The sequence below is a fragment of the Canis lupus genome, chromosome 5 (genome assembly GCF_011100685.1).
Source record: "Canis lupus familiaris isolate Mischka breed German Shepherd chromosome 5, alternate assembly UU_Cfam_GSD_1.0, whole genome shotgun sequence".
In the NCBI taxonomy this organism is placed as follows: Eukaryota; Metazoa; Chordata; class Mammalia; order Carnivora; family Canidae; genus Canis; species Canis lupus.
Window position 1 is genome coordinate 55,779,543 of NC_049226.1, and position 19,282 is coordinate 55,798,824.

Consider the following 19,282-nt stretch of genomic DNA (forward strand, 5'->3'; position numbering starts at 1 on the left):
TGTCTTAATTTAAGGTGTAACAGATTTTGATTTGATACATGTGTATATTGCAAAACGATCAATAAATTTAGTTAACACATCATCTCATATAGTTACGTTTTTGTTTTTGTTTTTGTTTTTTCTTGTGGTGAGAACTTTTCAGATCTACTCTCTCGGCAACTGGCAAACATGAAATACGGTATTATTAACTGTGGTCACCATGCTGTACCTTATACCCCCAGGACTTATTTATCAGAGATCTGCCTTGTTCTAGATGCCGAATACAAATCAAGAAAGTCCTGCTATTTATTTAGTCTACCTTTGATAGGGCACTACACCACTTAACTTACCTCACGGCCCCATGTGGAAAGTGGTGGTGTTCTGGTTCCAGTGATGATTTCCTGGGGGGTGGGTCCTTTTTATGTATTTATGTTTTTAATCTTAAATGCTCAGAATTGGACCAAGCACCATGGTTTGTGTCCCTGTCTTCTTTGGGACCCCGTTAACATGCCCACCTATCTCCATCCCTCTTTTCTGCCCCTCCCCCCACCCCGGCCATCCCCACTTGAACACTAAACAAGAAAATACAGTTCTCTGTGTGTTATCCCCCATCTGGTCTCTCTGCTTCCAGTCTGGAGGTTATCACTTACCTGAATTTCATTCCTGTCGTTATATTTTTATTTTTATTTTATTTTATTTTTAGAAAGATTTTATTTATTTATTCATGAGAGACACACACAGAGAGAGGCAGAGACACAGGCAGAGGGAGAAGCAGGCTCCCTGCAGGGAGCCTGATGTGGTACTCGATTCCAGGACACCAGGATAACGACCTGAACCAAAGGCAGACGCTCAACCACTGAGCCACCCAGGTGCCCCTGTCGTTCTATTTTAATTACACTCTTTATTAAGTAAATTTTGTATTTAGAAAAGTAGATAAACCTTATGTGTACAGTTTAATGAGTATCACAATGTGAACATAACTGGGAAATCTGTACTCAGGTCAAGAAATAGAATATTCCCTTCACCCCACAAAGCCCTGCTCACATTTCGTCTCAGGCTCTGCTCCCTGCCTGTTTTTTCAGGGTACCTGCAGGTCTGCCTTCCAGCACAGGTTGGTTTTGCTTGGTTTGGACTTTATATCGGTGGGGTCATACAGTATATACTTGCTATCTGTGTCTAGCTTCTTTCACTCACCATCATGTTTCTGAAATCTGGTCATAGTGTTGTGTAGCTGTGGGGTTTTTTTTCTTTTCAGTTGACACATAGGTTTATTGCTCTTTTCCACTGATGGTGACCACTTGGGTTGTTTCCAGGTTTTGACTGGTTTTTTTGACTGTTAGGAGTAATGTTACTATGAATTCAAACATGTGTGTTGTAGGACGAATGTATATTTGCACTGATGCTGGATGTGCATGAAGGAATGGGCATGTTCATCTTCAGTGTGCAATGCTGTACAGTTTTCTGCAGGGACTACACTGTTTTAAAACTCCCACCGGCAGGACAGCACAATTCCTGCTGCTCAGCATCCTTGCCACACTTCGTGCTGCTTGTTTTTAACATTTTAGCCTTTCTGATGGAGGTGTGGTGGTATCTTACTGTGGTTTTTGGTTTGCGTTTTCCCGTTAACCAGTTATACCGAGCACCGTTTCCTATGGGTTTTTTTGACCACTTGAATATTCTCTTTTGTGACGTGCCTATCCACGTCCTTCAAACATTTTGGGAAGTATTTGCCTTTTTAATGTATAGAAGATCTTTATTCTAGATCTAAGCTCTTTGTTAGTCAGGTGTGCCACAAATATCTTTTCCTACACTGGCTTGTCCTTTTCTTCTCTTCATGGTGACTTTTGATGAGTAGCAACTCTTAACTTTTAAAACAGTCTACTTTATTAATCTTTATCTTTATGGTTAGTGCATCTTATGTCCTAGTTAAGAAATCTGTGCCTACCTCAAACTGTAAAAGTGGTCTCCTGTATTTTTTTTCTTGAAGCTTGGTCATTGTACACCTCCCATTTAGCTCTCGAATCCATCTGGATTTGATTTTGGTGTATGGTGTGTGGTAGGGGTCAGGTTTCATTTTTGTCATATATAAATCTGATTGAGCCACTAGCTTCTATTGAACACACTGTCCTTCTTCCACTCTCCCTTGCCATAAATCAGTGAGGCAAGTAGGTCAATATCTGAATTCTCTACTCTGTTCCATTGTTTATTTGTTTATCTTTGTGCCAATTTCACAATCTGCGTTTTACAGTAAAGCTTGCTGTCTAGTCCTGGAGGTTCTGCTACTTTGTTCTTCTTCAGGATCACACTGGCTCTTGTTAGCTGTTCGCATTTTAATATAAATTTTAGAATTTATAAAATATAAATTTTATATTTTTAATATAAAATTTAAAGTTGCAAGAAGGACCTGCTGGGATTTTGAGTTGGACTGCTCCTAAATCTCTGGGTAAATTTGGGAAGATAAATTTGGAATTTCCAAATTCACGTGTGGAATTTTTCTATCCATGAATATGTATACCTCTCAATTCATTTAAATCTCTCCTAATGTTCTGTAATTTTCTATGTGGAAGTCTTGCCCATCTTCTGTTGGATTTATCCCTGTGTATTTGGTGTTTTTTGACGTTATAAATATCTAAAAAACTTCCTTTTTCTGTTTGTTGCAATAGATACGCGCAATTGATTTTTAAATATTCACCCTCTGTGTGTGTCTTGTCAAATCCACCTATTAATGATAATCATTTACTTCTAGATTCTTTTTGATTTCTGATTGTCATTAGTGGATAATAACCATTTTCTTTCTTTAAATCCTTACATATTTTATTTCTTTTATCTCTACCTATGTACTTGAGATAATTTTGTCATTCTATTTTTTTAATTATTTATTTTTTAAGTTTTTAATTCCAGTTAACACAATGTTATATTAGTTTCAGCTATACAATACACTGATTTGACATTTATATACAACATCCAGTACTCATCACAACAAGTACATTCCTTGATCCTCATCACCTGTTTCACCCATTCCCCCACCCATCTCCCCTTTGGTAACCATCAGTTTTCTATAGTTAAGAGTCTGTTTCTTGATTTGCGCCTCTCTCTCTCTCTCTCTCCCCCCCCCCTCCTTTTTCCTTTGCTTATTTGTTTTGTTTCTTAAATTCCATATATGAGTGAAATCATGTGGTCCTTGTCTTTCTCTAACTGACTTCGCTTATAAGCATTATGCTCTCTAGCTCCATTCATGTTGTCGCAAATGGTAAGATTTCATTATTTTTTATGGTTGAATATTCCACAGTGTGTGTATCTCACACTTTCTTTATCCATTCATCAGTCAATGGACATTTGAGCTGCTTCCATATATTGACTATTGTAAATAATGCTGCTATAAAATCAGGGTGCATGTATCCCTTTGACTTACTGTCCTTGTATTCTTTGGGTAAATACCCAATAGTGTGATTACTGGCTTATAGGGTAGTTCTCTTTTTAACTTTGTGAGGAACCTCCATACTGTCTTCCACGGTAGCTGCACCAGTTCGCATTCTGACCAATAGTACAAGAGGGCTCCCCTTTCTCCACATCCTCACCAACGCCTGTTGTTTTTTGTGTTGTTGATTTTAGCCATTCTGACAGGTGTGAGGTAGTATCTCATTGTAGTCGTGATTTGTATTTCCCTGATGATGAGTGATTATGAGCATCCTTTCATGTGTCTGTTGGCCGTCTGTATGTCTTTTTTGTCATCCTGTTTCTTTAGCTTTTATAAAAAAATTTTTTAGTGTATGTATGTGTGTATATGTGTGTGTACTTAAACAATATATTGTTTAGTTGTAATTAATGTTATGAATCCTGGGACCCACTTTGAAATTCAGCATCATGTTACTGGTCACTGCAAGTGCCTTGAGTTCGTTTATTTCCACTGCTATGTAACATTCCCTCATATGAATAGAGCAGTTAGTATTATCCACTCCAGTCGGTGAATATTTGGATTGTTTCCAGGTATTTTTTTCTTTTTTCAATACACATGGGGCTACTACACAGACTCTCTACACATGTATTTTCTGGGGCACATATGCAAAGGTTTCTCTAGGGTGGTAGTTCTTAAATTTTTTGGTCTGAGGATCCCTTTATACTCATAAAAATTACTGAGGACGCCCAAAGACCTTTTGCTTATGTGGATTATATCCAGTAGTGTGCTAGTAAATGTTTAACAACTGGATCTCTGAGGAAACAAACTCTGACTGTAGTGTTTGCTAGTTTCTGTGGTCTGCAGATTCTATCTTGATAACCACCGTTCTTAAGAATCACCGAGGTGCCGAATCCCCGGGCTGAAGGCCATGTGAATTCACTTTTACAAGGTCATGGTTGGCTGGTTTCCAGAGTAATGTACCAGTATGCATCCCATGAGCAGAGCAAGAAAGATGCTGTACCCAGAGCTTCTCCTATGCCTGGTATTGTCAGACTCACTAATTTTTGCCTATCAAACAGGTGTGGTCTTGATTCACAGCTTCCTAAGGCATCTCACGAAGAAGGCCTTCCATGACCTAACTCCTACCTCTAACAGCTCTCTGTCCAGACCACACCACTTGCCTCCAGGCCTTTGCATGTGCTATTCCATCTATGAAATGCTCTCCCTCACCTCAGTCTCCAGCCCCATGCTCACTGCTGCATTCCCCAGGAGCAAGCTCAGGATTAGTGCTGGCCTGGCAGGTCAGTAACCTTTGATTGAAAAAAAGGTAGAAGGAGCCAGATAGACCTGGGTTCCAATCCCAGTACTGCTGCCTCCTCAATTCTCTGATCTTGGGAAAGTTAATTCGCTTCTCTGAGCTTCAGGTTTTCCTCTTGAGTGAAATGGCGATGATAATGGTTTGTGTGATTAGAGTGAGATCACTCACCATGAAACAGCCCGGCATGGATGGTGAAGCCCCTCCTGCTCTAGCCTCTGTACCCGGAGCTGTGATTGGCAGGGCGTCTTGCTGTTTGACAGGGAGTCCACAGCCATCCCCTGCCATACTGCTTCCTGAGGTTGAACCAAACACCAGGCCAACTGAGTGACTCGGTCGTTCAGCAAGCATTGACTGGGATCCTGGTATATGTCAGCAACTGTCCTAGACACTGAGATTTAATCAGTGAATAAAAGAGAAAAATGGATGGAGATATAGTAAGAAAGGAAACTGTAAAGTATGTCATTTGGTAACAGTGCCACAGAAAAATGAGCAGGAAAGAGAGGTAGGACTGCACCAGAGGGATAGTTGGCATACCCTTCTTAAATAGCGTGTCTAGGAAAGGCCTCAGTGTTCATGTGATGTTTGAGTAAAGATCTGAAGTGTGGGAATAAACAGTGAAGATATCTTGGGGAAGAGCATTACAGGCAGAACACACAGTAAGTGCAAAGGCCCTGGGGCCAGAGTATGTTTGGCATGTGTGAGAAATAGCCAAGAGGCTGCTGTGGCTGGAGTGCATGTTTGTTTGTTTACTTAGCCATTTCACAGACATTTACTGACAAATATGTGCCAAGCCTTGTTCTAAGCACTGAGGAGATGATGCGGATCAACTCAGATCAAATGCTGTCCTCATGGATGTCACAGTTTGTGGAGGAGAGAAACAACAAACCAACTGCCGAGACAGTCTATTCTTAACATAGCAGCCCGAGTAATCCTTTTATACTATGAATCCAATCTGTCACTTCTTTGCCAGTAATACTTGCTCTTGTGAAATGATACCCATTTCACTCAGAGCAAGAACCCGGGTCCTCACAGTGGCCAAGAGTGGCCTGGGGTCCCTCTGACTGCAGCATTATTTATTTTCCTCCTCCTTACTTCCTCCACTCTAGCCAAGTACATGCCCTACTCAGGGCCCTTGAGTTGTCTGTTCCCTCTGCCTGAATGCTCTTCCTTCTGACATCTGCTGGGCTAACTGCCCCCACTGCTCTATGGTGCCCACCCCAACACCCTAATTAAAAATGCCGCAGGGGGGGATCCCTGGGTGGCTCAGCGGTTTGGCGCCTGCCTTTGGCCCAGGGCGCGATCCTGGAGTCCCGGGATCGAGTCCCACGTCAGGCTCCTGGCATGGAGCCTGCTTCTCCCTCTGCCTGTGTCTCTGCCTCTCTCTCTCTCTATGTCTATGATCAATCAATCAATCAATCTTAAAAAAAAAAATGCTGCGGGGGATCCCCGGGTGGCTCAGCAATTTAGCGCCTGCCTTCGGCCCAGGGTGCGATCCTGGAGTCCCGGGATCGAGTCCCACATCGGGCTCCCTGCATGGAGCCTGCTTCTCCCTCTGCCTATGTCTGCCTCTCTCTCTCTTTCTCTCTCCTCCTCCCCGTCTCTCCCTCGTCTCTCTGTGTCTCTCATGAATAAATAAAATCTTTAAAAAAAAATGCCGCACCCTCCCTGACTGTGGCATATGTGATGCCATCATCACCCTGCTCGATTTTTTTTAAATGACTTTTCATATTCTAACATACAATATATTGCCCATATATGTGTCATGTTGGTTACTTGTGGTTTGTCTTCCTCCTGGTATGTAAGTTCCAGGAGATCAGGACTTTCATCTGATTTGTTCACTGTCATTTCCCAAATGTCTACAACAGCTTCTGGTACATAACAGTACTCAGTTAATAGGTGTTTAATGAAAAAAAAATGATATTATGTCTGGTAGTATGATATATGGTGATTTTAAAAAAAAGGGGGGTGAGAGGCTGGAGTCTGGTAGGGTGGGACTCTCTGAGGTGGCCTCCTCCAGACAGAGGCCTGGTGGGGTGAGGGAGGGGGCCCAGCGCTCTGCGGGGAAGGGCGTCCCGGCTCCTGACCACAGTGGGAGCTAGTGACTGGGGGTGAGGTGAACAGAAAGAAACAGAGGCAAACTGATGGACCCTAAGTGATGTCTTTTAGACACATCTTTTAATATACGTGAGTTGACTCTAAGATGGATTCCCCCTGCCCCCCTCCGCTTTGTTCCTTCTTTTCTAAACAGCAATATTGGTCTAGAGCATCCTTTGTCAGGGAAAGAACGCTGGGCTTGGAATTGGGAGTCCAGGGCCAGGCTCCCAGCTGGCTGAATTACAGGCAACGTAAGGCCCCTCTGTAGGCCTCCTTTCTCTCATCGCCAATGGGGAAGCCACATGTACCTCCCAGCCTATCTGAAGGATGAATTTGGACAGTGGATTTAGAAGGACCTGGTTTCCACTTGTCAGCATTTGATGGCTGAAGGTGGTAGGAGAAGACCCAGGAACAGAGTGGAGAGGGCTCGTGCCAAGCGCTAGTCTACTTCTGTGTCGAGCATTAACCCCCTTGGTGTCATACTCACTCTGGGAGGCAGGCACCGTCCTGACCCAGTTTCCCCATGCCAGAGGTGGACAGGGCCCGGGTCACAGCTGGTGAGATTCCAGCCCAAAGCTACTGTGCTGGGCCATATCCTTAGCATCAGCACTAAACTCCTTCCTGTGGCACCATACAGAGGGGGAGACTGAGGCTTGGCAGCAGTCACTGGTATGCACACCATGTGCAGAGCAGAGCCTGTACTATGCCCGGGTCTCTCGGCCTCCAGCGTATGGCTCTCCCCAGGCGCCACCCCTTGTACCTTGTTCAGGTGACTTTGACCCACAGGGTTGACCAGAGGGCAGGAGCATCTGGGAGCCCCTTCCCATCCCCCAGTCATAATGGGCAGTCTCCTGTGGCTCTGAAGGTTTGTTCCCAAGGCTTTGCTGGGGCAAAGGTAAAGGTTTCTAGAGCTCCTGGAAAGAAGAAACCTGAGTGTAAATCAGGTTTATGGCCTGGATCATAAAGTGTCTGTTCCCAACTGATGCCCTTGATTCCTTCCATATGAAGCCCTCTGCATTTGGGTCATAGCAGCCCTTGGTGGTTTCATTTATTTAGTTACTAGAAGCTGGGTTTTCTGGTGAGTCTCAGATGGGATAGAAAGGACTTAGACACAGTCTGTGGAGGATTCTCAGATTCTCCTGCCACTTGGCTCTTTGATAGCGATTGAACATAACTTCTTCAGCACAGAAGACTTAACTGTGTGCCAGGCCTGTGCTGGGCATCACAGGCAGAGAACTTCTAGGTTGGGATAGGACACGAACTTGCAAACTGATAGTTAACAGTATGGGGTGGGTAGGGGGGCAAGTGCTGGAGGCTGGGAGGTATGAGGCAGCATCTGAGGCAGCCTGGTGGCAAATCAGGCAGAGCTTCCTGGAGAAGAAGACCTCAAATCTGAGACAAGAGAGGTGAGTTGGATTTATAGCTGCAGGGAGAGGGAATGGCATATGCCAAAACATGAGAAAAGACAGAGCTTAGCTCTGTGACGCTAGAGAGAAACCTTATAGCAGGAGGAAGGTGTGCATTACTGTGTGGAATGCTCAGAAGGCTTCCTGGAGGAGGTGGCATTTGAGCTGGGTGTCATAGGACGGCTAGAACTTCATCAGCATGTAGAATAGCCTTTGCAGAGGCCTGGAAATGTGAAATGGCACGGTGAGTATGGAGCACAGTAAACAGTCTCAGCGGGGTGTTACAGACATGCAGGCTGGGGAAGTTGGCTGGACCCATTGATGGAAGGTCTTGCATGTCATATAGCAACTTGAAAGTCCCTCACAGTGTTGCTGGGAAGTCTGTGCAAAGGACCCTGCCTCCTCTTGCCTGCAGTGTCAAGAATAATCTAAGTCGAGTTGCTCTGCCACTCGTCCTCCCATCAAAGCAAAGCAGCTCCCTGAGCCCAGATTGCCAAGCAGCTGATGTTTACAAGCGACAGCATCCTGCCATCACAATCCTTGTTCATCAGACTTCATAGTCTTGACTTATTTGACAGGCACTGATCCTTGCTCGTAATGGGGAACAGAAACAAGGCAGCATGCTTGCTTGCATTTCCCCAAAGGGATTTGTCAGGGTGGGTGTGGGATGGCCTAGGGGGCTCTGGACCTGCTGGGTGACTGAGGTGTCTCGGCCCTGGCCACCTGGCACCAGGAGCAGCCCATGAGGCCGACACCTGGCAGTGCCTGTGGGTGGAGGAGACGCTCTGTGAAGGAGAGCTTTGGGATTAGCCTAGGGTGGGAAGTATGGAAAGGACAGGCTTTGGGATGGGGCTGCCCTGAGCATGAGACCTGAGTCAAGTACCTCACCCTTGGCATGAGAGGTAGTAGGCACTCCTCCAGGCGGGGGGACTAAGTGCGGTACTGGCTGGGGCAGTTCTCATTCCAGAAGAAGTGCTCAGGGATCATCAATTCGTCTCCTTTTCCCCAGCACAGAGGGGCAAACTGGCTCTTCCTGCCTGAGAGGTAGCCACATGTCAGGAAGATGTGCTAGGGAAATCCGCCTGCGAGCTTGCCTGGCCCCAGCACCCCACTACCACCATCACCCCTCCACTGTCCTTACCAACTAAAACTCCATAATTCACAAAGTGCCTCCATATCCTCAGTCTTGTTTGATCTACATAACAGCTGCACGGGGCAGAGTTAGTCACCCACAGTTTTCGGGAGAAGAACCCAAGGCCCAGAGAGGGGAAGTGAGTTCCCTAAGGTCACACAGTTGGCAAATGATGGAGTCAGGACCTGTACCCAGAGCTTTTTCTCAGAGTGCTAGGGCCCCTCCGGCTCCCCCACCTCCCTTCCTCCTTCCGCAGGCAGTACTGGGGCTCTTCCTGCAGGCCCTGGGATGGCTTATTTGTGGGGGGCAGAGTAGCTCTACACTGTGCAGAGCAGGGCACCAGAGAGGAAAGCACAGGAGCCCAGAGGGGTCAGGAGCATGCCCTGGAGGAGGTGGCCACAGGGCCAACTTTGTTAGAGTTCTCCGAGAGGAGGAACTTTCCAGGCTTAGGGACCAGCATGGGTACAAAAACCAAGAGGCCAGCTTTTGTTGAAGGATGAGGGTGCTTTTTGTTTGTGGAGGGACAGCTGACATTTCCAGGACTTTACAGTTTTCCTCCTTATAGATCCTTATAGGTGATGCTCAGGAAGGGAAGTAGGGCTTTTTGTCCAGATGGATGGGTCAGTCCAGATTTGGGTTTAGACCCTACTAGCCTAGGGTGGACCAGGTGTCTTCGGGCAAGTCCCTCTTCCCCTTTGGACCTCTGTGTGAGACATGAGCCAGAAGAGCCTCATATAGGAGGGGGGTTAATGGTCTGATCTGTCCTCAGGTGAGGCCCTGGATTTCACGAGAGCTGAATTGTGGGATTCTTGGGCCTTTGGGTTTAGGTTTCTGTAAGTGAAAAGTAGGAGAAGAGATACTTGTTTCTGAACAGCCCCAGAGAGAAGCCTTTGGCCAGATGCCCTGAGGTCAGGCAGGGGAAGAGACTGGAGGATTAACAGGGTTTGGTTTGGAGGCACTTCTGACTTTGTTGGGCAAAGGAGAATGGGGACCATGAGTACTTTGGCTGAGTAGGGAGGGGGCACCGAGGAGTACATGTGGTAGCGTGGGACCTGGCCCCAGGGATGGTGGACCACACACAGTTGTGGGACACACACCTGCAATTTTGTGTTTGAACCTGCTCTGGTTCCCAATGGCCTCTGAAAGCCACAAGCACCTTGAGAGGCAGGCAGAAAAATGGCAAAAGGATGGGCACCAGGGGCAGATACACCTGAGTCTGAGCCTTGGCCCTACCTCTTTCCACGGAAAGCACTTTGCACAGGATCTGGCTCCAAGCGTTCACTTTGAGGGTTCCAGTGCCCCCGGTCTATCCATCTGTTTGTCCAGAGCTCACACAGCCAGAGCGACCCTCTGGAGCCGGGAGGCCTGGAAGCCACTGGTTGTCAAGTCCCAGCTGGGCTGCTCATTGTTCAGAAGAGCTGGGGGCTCTTTCAAAGGAAACTGCAGTCAATTAGTGGAGAGTGGAATTTGAAAGGCCCAAATCCCTTTTTTCCCCCAAACTTCAAATCTGGTTTTCGTCAGCGGCTTTGAAAACAAATACCAAAAGAACCCTTTTTTTTTTTTTCTTTTTTTAATTTTTTCCCCTCTCCTCTTTTCCCTTCCCTCCCTGTGTATTCTTCTTTCGCAAGCTTTTATCTCTTTGCAGAGTCCCCTCTGGCAGCCTGGCCTGCCTGGCCTGGCCACACCGTGGTGCTGAGCAGGTGGCCATTGGGACATCACAGCCCTTTCCTTTCCAGCACTGGTGCTTGGTGGGGGGAACTCCATGGGGCTATTTGACCTGTGGTTTACAGTCTCTGCGGAGCCCCTCTGACTCATCTCCATACTCCCTGAGCCCAGCCCAGAGAAGGTGTGGGTGCCCTAAAGGAGGGGTGGGTGAGGGAAGTGGATGAACAAAATGCTTTCAGGGCACAGAGACAATATTATAGTGGGGGGTGGGGTGCATAGAGCCATGGCTTCAGGCAGGTGTCTGGCTTCCCGCCCCTGCCTCATCCATTCATTGAGTTCCTGACTCATTCATGCCAGACATGTCTCCCAAACACCCATTCTGGGCCAGTGCCTTTGCCAGGAACCCCAGGTGAATAGACACAGCATTACCCCTGGAAAAGTCCAGAGTCTAGTAGAAAAGAGTATGCACTGGCTGTGTCAACCCAGAGTGAGCAGGATGGAGAGAAGTTAGGAGCAGCCAGAGCCAGAAAAGGTGCCAGCCTAGCTTGTGGTAGTCAGAAGAGGCTTCCTGGAAGAGGTGGCTGCTGAACCCAGTCCTGAAGGATGAGTAGGAGTTTGCCAAGGAAAGGAGTGAGGGAGGACCTTATGGGCAGAGTGATTCAGAGATCATAGGCCCAGAGGCAGCAGAGCCAGATTGCTCTGGAGGATGTTGGATAGAGCTGTACTGTAAGAGCAGGTCATGGTGAGAGGTTGGCAGAGGCCCGTGGGGACCTCAAGGGACAGGCTGAGACCTGTGCTGTCTACATCTTGGTATAATTCTCTGTTCTTGGCTGTCCCATTAACTTCTAAGGGAAGGGGGGCTGTATCAGGTTGACCTCTGAAACTGTGTGTCATCTGGTATTGTTTAAGCTGTAGAATAACCCTCTGAGATAGGTGTTTTATTCCCTTTTTATAGATGAGAATACCGAGGCTCAAAGATAATGAGGTCATAGTCTTGCCATGAATGTCAGCTGAGCCTAGACTCTGAGAGCTGCCTCAGCATAGCCCTGGACGTGTGTGCGTGTGTGTGTGTGTGTGTTTAGGGGAACAGGGTAGGGGTAGGGGCAGCAGAGTGCCTCATACTGCCTGGGTTTTAAATCCTGCCTTTCCATCTTTGATGGCTTTGGGCCAGCTATTTAACTTTTTTGCACGATAAGTTTCCTCCTCTGTAAAGTGGGCACAGGGGTGGTGCTCCCGACGTCATGGGGCTGCGGTGAGGAGCTGGATAGTCTCAGGGGTCAGCATGGTACCTACGCACAGTACTTGCTTAGTACCTGGCTGTGGTGGTTAGAGGTCCCCCCCCCCCCCGCCCCCGCAGACAGGAAGCTTCAGATCCAGGGCCCACAGAAGGGCATAGTACTGGGGACCTTGGAAACCCTGCGTCCCATGAAAAGCTGACACTCAGGGAGGGGCAGGTCAGGATTTTTGCCAAGAAAGGTGTGGAGTAACTGGCCTGTTTTTAAACCAGACTCGTGGCCTCAATTTTATACTCCTCCCGTTTGGTTACAACAAAAAGTAGTTGAGTCATTAACTGGTGCTGGATGCAAACTCAGGTATTTTTCCTTCTTTCTGGGCGTTCTTCATAAAGGAAGTCCGGGATCTTGGAAGGATGAGTTGGTGTTCACCCTGCCCGAAGCCCGGCTGCCCAGGAACCGGCCTCTGACTTCGGCTGTCCTATCCCTGCTGCGTGGGGTGGCCCAGCACCCAGGCGCACTCGTGGTGGTGTCCTTTCCTTTCCTCTGCTGCTCCTTGCTGGCTGCCCTGGTGCCCCCCTGTGCTGAGGGAGGGACCAGTCAGTCCAGTCTCCGTGGAGCTAGCCAGCTGAACTCTGACTATGCTGTGACCTCGTCACAGGGCTGCTGTGTCCCTTGGCTGAGCGCTCACCATACTGGTAATACCACTGGTGACAACTTCCCAAATCCCTAAACTGTGCCGGGCCCTGGGTAAGCTATTCATGCGCAGTATTTGATCTTAGATCTCGTCTCATGATGATCTGTTACGTGTTGTTATCCCTGTTTACAAAACAGAACAGAAGTAAACACACTGAGGCTCCGTGAAACGTCAGAGCTGGGTGAGCACCCAGAGCACCCAGACGGTCGGTCGGTCGGTGGGTCGGCAGGAGAGCCCGCCTTCAGCCAGGTCCCTGCGCTGCGGGTTTCCTCTCCTGGAGGGCTGGGAGGAAGACGGAGTCCTGGGGCAGGAAGCCCGCGGGGAGCTGGCCGGCCTCCCTCCTGGCTTCCCCAAGCCCACGGGCCTATAAATACGCGCTGAGTAAACGTGGGTCTGCCCCGGGCCCAGGAGAGAGGGCTGGAAAAAAAGACCCCACCCTGTCTCCGAGGTAAGACAGGAAAGAAAATATTATCGTCACCCTCTGGTGGATCTAGGCCCGGCCCTGTCAAACCCTGAATCACCTGAGAGAGTCTGGTTTCGCGGCAACCGCAGAGAAAGGCCAGGTTCCAACCCAAACAACTTGTGCGCATCTGCTTGGAATTTATTGATTGATTTATGGGGCGCCTCCTGCCAGCCCTGAGGAGATGGACAGGGCCTCTCAGAGCTGCCACCCTGAGGGACGGGGGGAGAGGGGAAGGCCAAGGAAAGCTCTGACTGCAGCGGGGAAGCCGGCTGTGGGCCTGAGAGGTCTCCCCGGGGCCTGACGGGGCCGCCAGCCACCTCACCCCAGCCTTGCCGGGCTGGCTTGCTGAAGTTCTGGAGAGTGTGGCCGTTGTCACACGGCTGCTGTGTGTCTGTCTCCTGGTGTGCTTCCATCTCCAGAGCGGCCCAGGAGGGTGGTGGTGCTCCACCTAGTTCACAGACGAGGCCGCCGAGGCTCCGAGAGCGTGAGGATCTGTTCCAAGCTACGTGGTTCCGAGGCAGATCCTGATATTGAGGCTTGGGCTGTCAGGATGAAGCTGCAGGGCCTTGGAAGCATCTGGTCCAACTTGCTCCCTCTGCCCTCCACTCCCTGCCCCCTTCGTGTGACTGAGCAATTCCAGGCCCCAGGACCCTGGTGGCCCTCTTTCCACTGGTTCTGCTGCCTGGTTTCCAGTCATCTGGTCAGGCCCCACTTCCTCCTCCAGTGACCTCCCTAACCACTCCCTTCCAGGGTCACTGCTGGTTGTGTGCTGGTTGGCTCCTTCTGCTCATCCCTCCTTTGGCTTCTGGGTAAATGAACTTTTAGGGCGGGAAAGGGGCTTCCTGACAGCCACCTGGCCTGAAGTGACAGGGAGAGGAGCTGGCCAGCAGCACACAGGGAGTGCAGCGAGGACACGGACAGAGGACACGCTGCTCCCAGACCCCCGGAGCCTCGCTGTTGCTCTGTGCCGCCTCAGTGGCCCTCCTGGGGGTGGGAGGCAGGCAGATTGGGGAGAGGGGGAAGCCTGGATCATGTTCAGGACTGGCTTGGCCACTTCTGTGCTCTGCGGTGCTGCCGTGATGGCCTCTGGTTAACCCTGTCCGGGTCTTGGCCTCATCTGTCAGCTGAGGGAGGGACCGGGACTTCTGACCAGCTGGGCCTAAGCTGACCTGGAGGAAGCTTGTCCTTTTAGGCCAATATCTGTTTTGCTCAATTTTTCCTTCCTACAGCCAACGCCCAGTGGAGTTGCTGTGATGGTAATGAGGAGGCAGGCACCCTTGCCTTCCGATTTTTGGTGTATGGCACCAAGCAGGCCTATAGTTATTATTTATCAAGATGAAGAGACACAGAGAAACCTCTTTGCCTAGAGACACCTTTCCTGGCCTCCTCCTACCCCCTCCACATGCACTGCCTTGAACATTGAACGGCAGTTACCTCCATCGTGTGGGATCCCTCTTCACACCCAGACATAGTGATCTCTCTAAGCCCACATTGGAACCTGGCTGTCTCCTGCCCTCAGGATAGCAGCCAAGCTCTAGGATCTGGCCCACAGGGGCCAGCGTCTCCCGGGCATGTCCGGTCCGTGTCCTGACATCAGATCCTCCAGCCAGGCCTCCCGAAACACGAAGCTATTTCACGCCCACATCCTCTGCTCACACATGTCCTGTTTTAGGAATATCCTCTCCCCTGCCTGTTGGCATATGCCTACCCGTCACTGCTTGGCACATGGTAAGTGCTCAGCAATTTTGGTAGTGGTGGTGGTGCTCACGGGGCAGATAGTGACATTTCCCTCCCCTTGATGGAGTCACTGGCAGGCCTCTGTTGGACACGCTCTGCCCTGTGCTGTGAGCCAAGGCTTGCAGGACCCTTGCAAACTGGAAGTAGAGCATCTCTTCCAGCTGGGAGGTCAGTCTCAGCCTTGCGGGGAGCGGGGGGTATTTTGGATCCTAGCCAACATCATAGACAAAAGTGAACAAGTGAAACTCAGTTGTACTATTCATCCCTAAGTCTGGAACAGTTTGATTTTACCACCCTTGGGATACAGTCCAGATTCTTAGTACCTGGGTTTCAAAGTATGGGTGCAATCTTGTGCACATATTCATATATTTTTCTGGGAGGGATAGTCTACAGTTTCATATGTTACAGGAGTGACCCCTCTGGTCTCAGTGACCCCCCTCATTCCTCGTTGACACTTTATCTTCAGGGACCCACTTGTAGCTCCCCAGTCCCAGACATCCTCTCTGACCCTCCTTCAAACACTAATACCCGCTCATTGTCTGTTGCTCAGTTTAGAAGCCTCCTCCTCCTGGAAGCCTCTCCTGACCTTATAGGCTGGGTCAGACACCTTCTTGTTCCCTCCATCCCACGTGGCTACTGTCAGCCTGCTGGGGAGGGGGTGAATCTCAATGTGCCCCTGTGTATCCCAACAGCCACCCAGTGTGGGCCCAGGGTAGGGCTAGTGCTGGGCATCTGCTCAGTGAATAGCAGCAGGAATGATCTCAAAGATGGCAGAAACTGATGGGTGTGGGTGAAGTAGGAAGGCCCTGCCTAGGAAATGGAACTCTGCGACTACTGTCACAGTCCACTTCTTCATTGCTTGGCAAGCACTGGCTGGGTCCTGCTGCAGGTGCAGTGTTAGGGGCACAGGTGAAGCAGAACTGGTCTTGCCCACGAGGCACTAAAGAAGCAGAGGTCAGGACAGTGAAGCCTGCAGAGGAGTACAACAGTGGCTCCAGTCCCCAGAATTCAGGGGAGTCTAGACAGGGGGGTCTAGAACAAATCACAGGTAGAGAACAGTGGTAGGTTGTGAGTGGGTTCACAGACGGCCCAGCGAGCTGCTTGCTGAATGACTGAGTGAGGAAGTAGAGGCAGGATTAAAGGCTGATAAAGCAAAAACAAAAACAAAATAAAAACAAAAAACAGGTAAAACTCAAGTTGCAGTGAGAGGTGGGAACACTGTGTGGGCTAGAATCAGAAAAGCCTGGGTGTGGATGTCAGCTGCATGCCTGCATTCTACATCTTTGCATTTCTTTTTCTCGCCTTTCCATTCTGGCTAGGACCTCCTTACTATAACATTTAACATTATTATATAAAATAGAATATAGACTATTGTAGGAGTGGAAGGTGGAGGATGGAAAAGAGGAAGAATATCCTCGTCTGCTTCCAGCATCAGAGGGAAAGCTTTCAATGTTTTACCACTAACTGGTGGCTTTTCGTAAATACTCCTTATCATATGAAGAAAGCTCCTTTCTGTTCCTGATTGACTGGAAGTTTTCTTTTTAAATCATGGGTGGGTATTGAATGTTATCAAATGATTTTCTGCAATTATTGAGATGCTTACATTATTTTTGTTTTTAAATCTGATGTGGTGAATAACATTAAATGACTTCTTAATGTTAAACCAATTTTGAGTTCCTTGGATATACTCAATCTGGTAATTATGGTTTTTTTTTTTTTCCATTTACCTACTACTGGATTAAATTTGCTAATATTTTAGTTAGAGTTTTCCCATTGTTGCTCATGAATGAAATTGACTTGTAATTGTCCTTCCTCATACTGTCATTTTTGAAATTCAATAGCAGTGGTTTTCTTAGCTAGTGAATTGTGGATTATTTTCTCTTCTAGTTTCTGGAAGAATGAGAGATTAGAATTATTTCTTCCTTGAGTGTTGGGTAGAAATCACTGGAAAAGCCATCTGGACCTGGAATTTTCTTTATGGGAAGATTTTAACCAGCTAAGCCATCCAAGTGCTCCATCTTTGTAAGAAGATTTTTAGATCATTTTTTCAATTACTTAAATGCCTGTAGAATGATTCAGGTTTCTACTTCCCTCAACTTTGGTAAATTATATGTTCCTGGGAATTTGTCCATTTTGACTGCATGTCAAAATTATAGGCATAAACATATTCATAATATTCTCTAAACATCTTTATATTGCCTGTAACATCGAGTATGGACTCACCTTTCATCCTTGATACTAGTTTTTTATTCATGCTGTTTTTCTCTTGTGATCTGTCTTGTCAGTTGTCGATCTTACTCATCTTTTCAAAGAACCAACTTTAATTTATTGATCTCTATTGTGTGTGCACATGTGTGTATATTTTCTATATTATTGGTTTCTGCCTGTATCTTTGTAATTTCTTTTTGCTTTATTTCGTTTTTTAACATCTTGAAATGGCTATTTATTTAACTCATTAAAATTTCAATACTTCTTTTCTAATAAATGCTTTGAAGACATTAAAAAACTAATATTTCTTGATCCCTCAACTTCTATCCTGTAACCTTTCTGAAGAAGGCGGGGGGCGTGGGGGGTGGGTAGCATAAAAAGCTCATGCGCGCAGCCGCAGAACAGCAAGGGAGAGGGGACCCTACAGAGATCGCAGATTGCAATGATTTAGGATAACAATTTGTGACCAGACTTGCACCCAAGGAAGGTGGAAGTGCAGCCTTCTCTAAACTACTCTGAGGCAGGGGGTGCGGAGGATCATTACGATTGGCCAACAGTTAAAGAGAGGGATTGGATTACCTCTGGAATCACCTGGGATGTTTTGAATGGCAACTATGACCACCCAGCCTTCTGGGCCCTCCCGCCATGGCCAATGGAAAGCCTGGTGATTCCAAGTCAGCCCCAAACTGGAATCCACCCACATGTCCACCATCCGTGGACAAATGGATAAATAAGTTGCTGTGTGTGCATGCAATGAGATACTACACTGCAATGAAAATGAATGAAGGTGGAGGACATGCAACCTGGATGAATCTCACAAACACGGTGTTGAGCGAAAGGAGCCAGACAGAAAAGAATGCAGACTCTCTTCACAGAGGTCCTCCGGGATCAAGGGGACCAATGATTCCACCACTGCTGAGCCTCCCACCTCCTCCCAGGGGTAGAGGCCCAATCCGGGGAGGCCTGGGCCCCAGGTGCGGCCCATATGGTCGTGGCTGGTGGGGGGCCAATACTGAACCTCCTTTTCCTGGACCAGGCCATGGGGGTCCTTCCAGAGGAGGCTTTCACATAGAGTAGAGAAATCCCCAAAGGCTCAAAAGTTGGTCTCTTATCAAAAATACCTGCCCGCCCAAGGATGGCCCCCAAGTTATGGAAGACAAATCAAACCGCCCTGTCTGCCGACACTTTGCCAAAAAGGGCCACTGTCGATATGAGGACCTCTGTGCCTTCTACCACCCAGGTGCCAATGGACCTCCTCTGTGAGACTGTGCCTTCCCATCCAGGCTGGAAGGAGCCCTCTGACCTAGCGGCCATATATTTCCCTGTGGCCCTGTGACAGCTACTGTGAGGCTGTTCCACCCACCACCCTCAGTCAGTGACACCCACCCTCATCTCTCACCTCCCCCATTTGGGGTCCAGAGTTTTGTTTCATCACTGGTGCCCAGCGTGTGGGCTTTCTTCCGATCCAGCCTCCAGAGACTCGCCTTCAGGACCCCACCTTTGCTCTCTTCAACTGCCTCCTGGATCCTCTTCCCCTTCGCTGATTGACTGCTGAACAGGAAACCTCTTTGGTGCTATTTCTTGTGCGTCTGTCCACCCAGCCCTCAGCACTGCCCTCGATTCCTAAGAGCCCTGGAGCAGTTTCCTACCATTCCCTTCTTCTAGCTGCTTGTTTTAAGTCCTTTTTATGTGACAAACCCTACCCCCAAAGTTGCCCAGTTGCTCTGTGAAACTCACCAGGTTGACCTGGGGTCAAGTATGGATGACTGGTGCAGAGTTACTCCCTGAAAGGCCATTCTCCCTGCTTTTGGGTTTTGTAGATCCTGCATCAGTAGCATGATCCCCACCACTCTGGTCTGTGATCACTGTGCTTTGTGAAACTGTGCATCCCCTCGTACGTAGCCTTTCTCAGTGTCCGTGGCATCATTATGACTTCCCAACACTAGAGTAAGTT

The 19,282-nt window shown here is 48.2% G+C and overlaps 1 protein-coding gene and 1 pseudogene across 1 annotated transcript in view; both read left to right on the forward strand.

The window, feature by feature from the left end:
- The window catches only part of GLIS1 (GLIS family zinc finger 1), a 222,646-nt gene that overhangs the window by 84,565 nt on the left and 118,799 nt on the right, over nucleotides 1-19,282 (forward strand). The gene's annotated exons all lie outside the window — the stretch shown is intronic.
- On the forward strand, nucleotides 12,233-18,853 carry LOC119871974 (annotated as a pseudogene).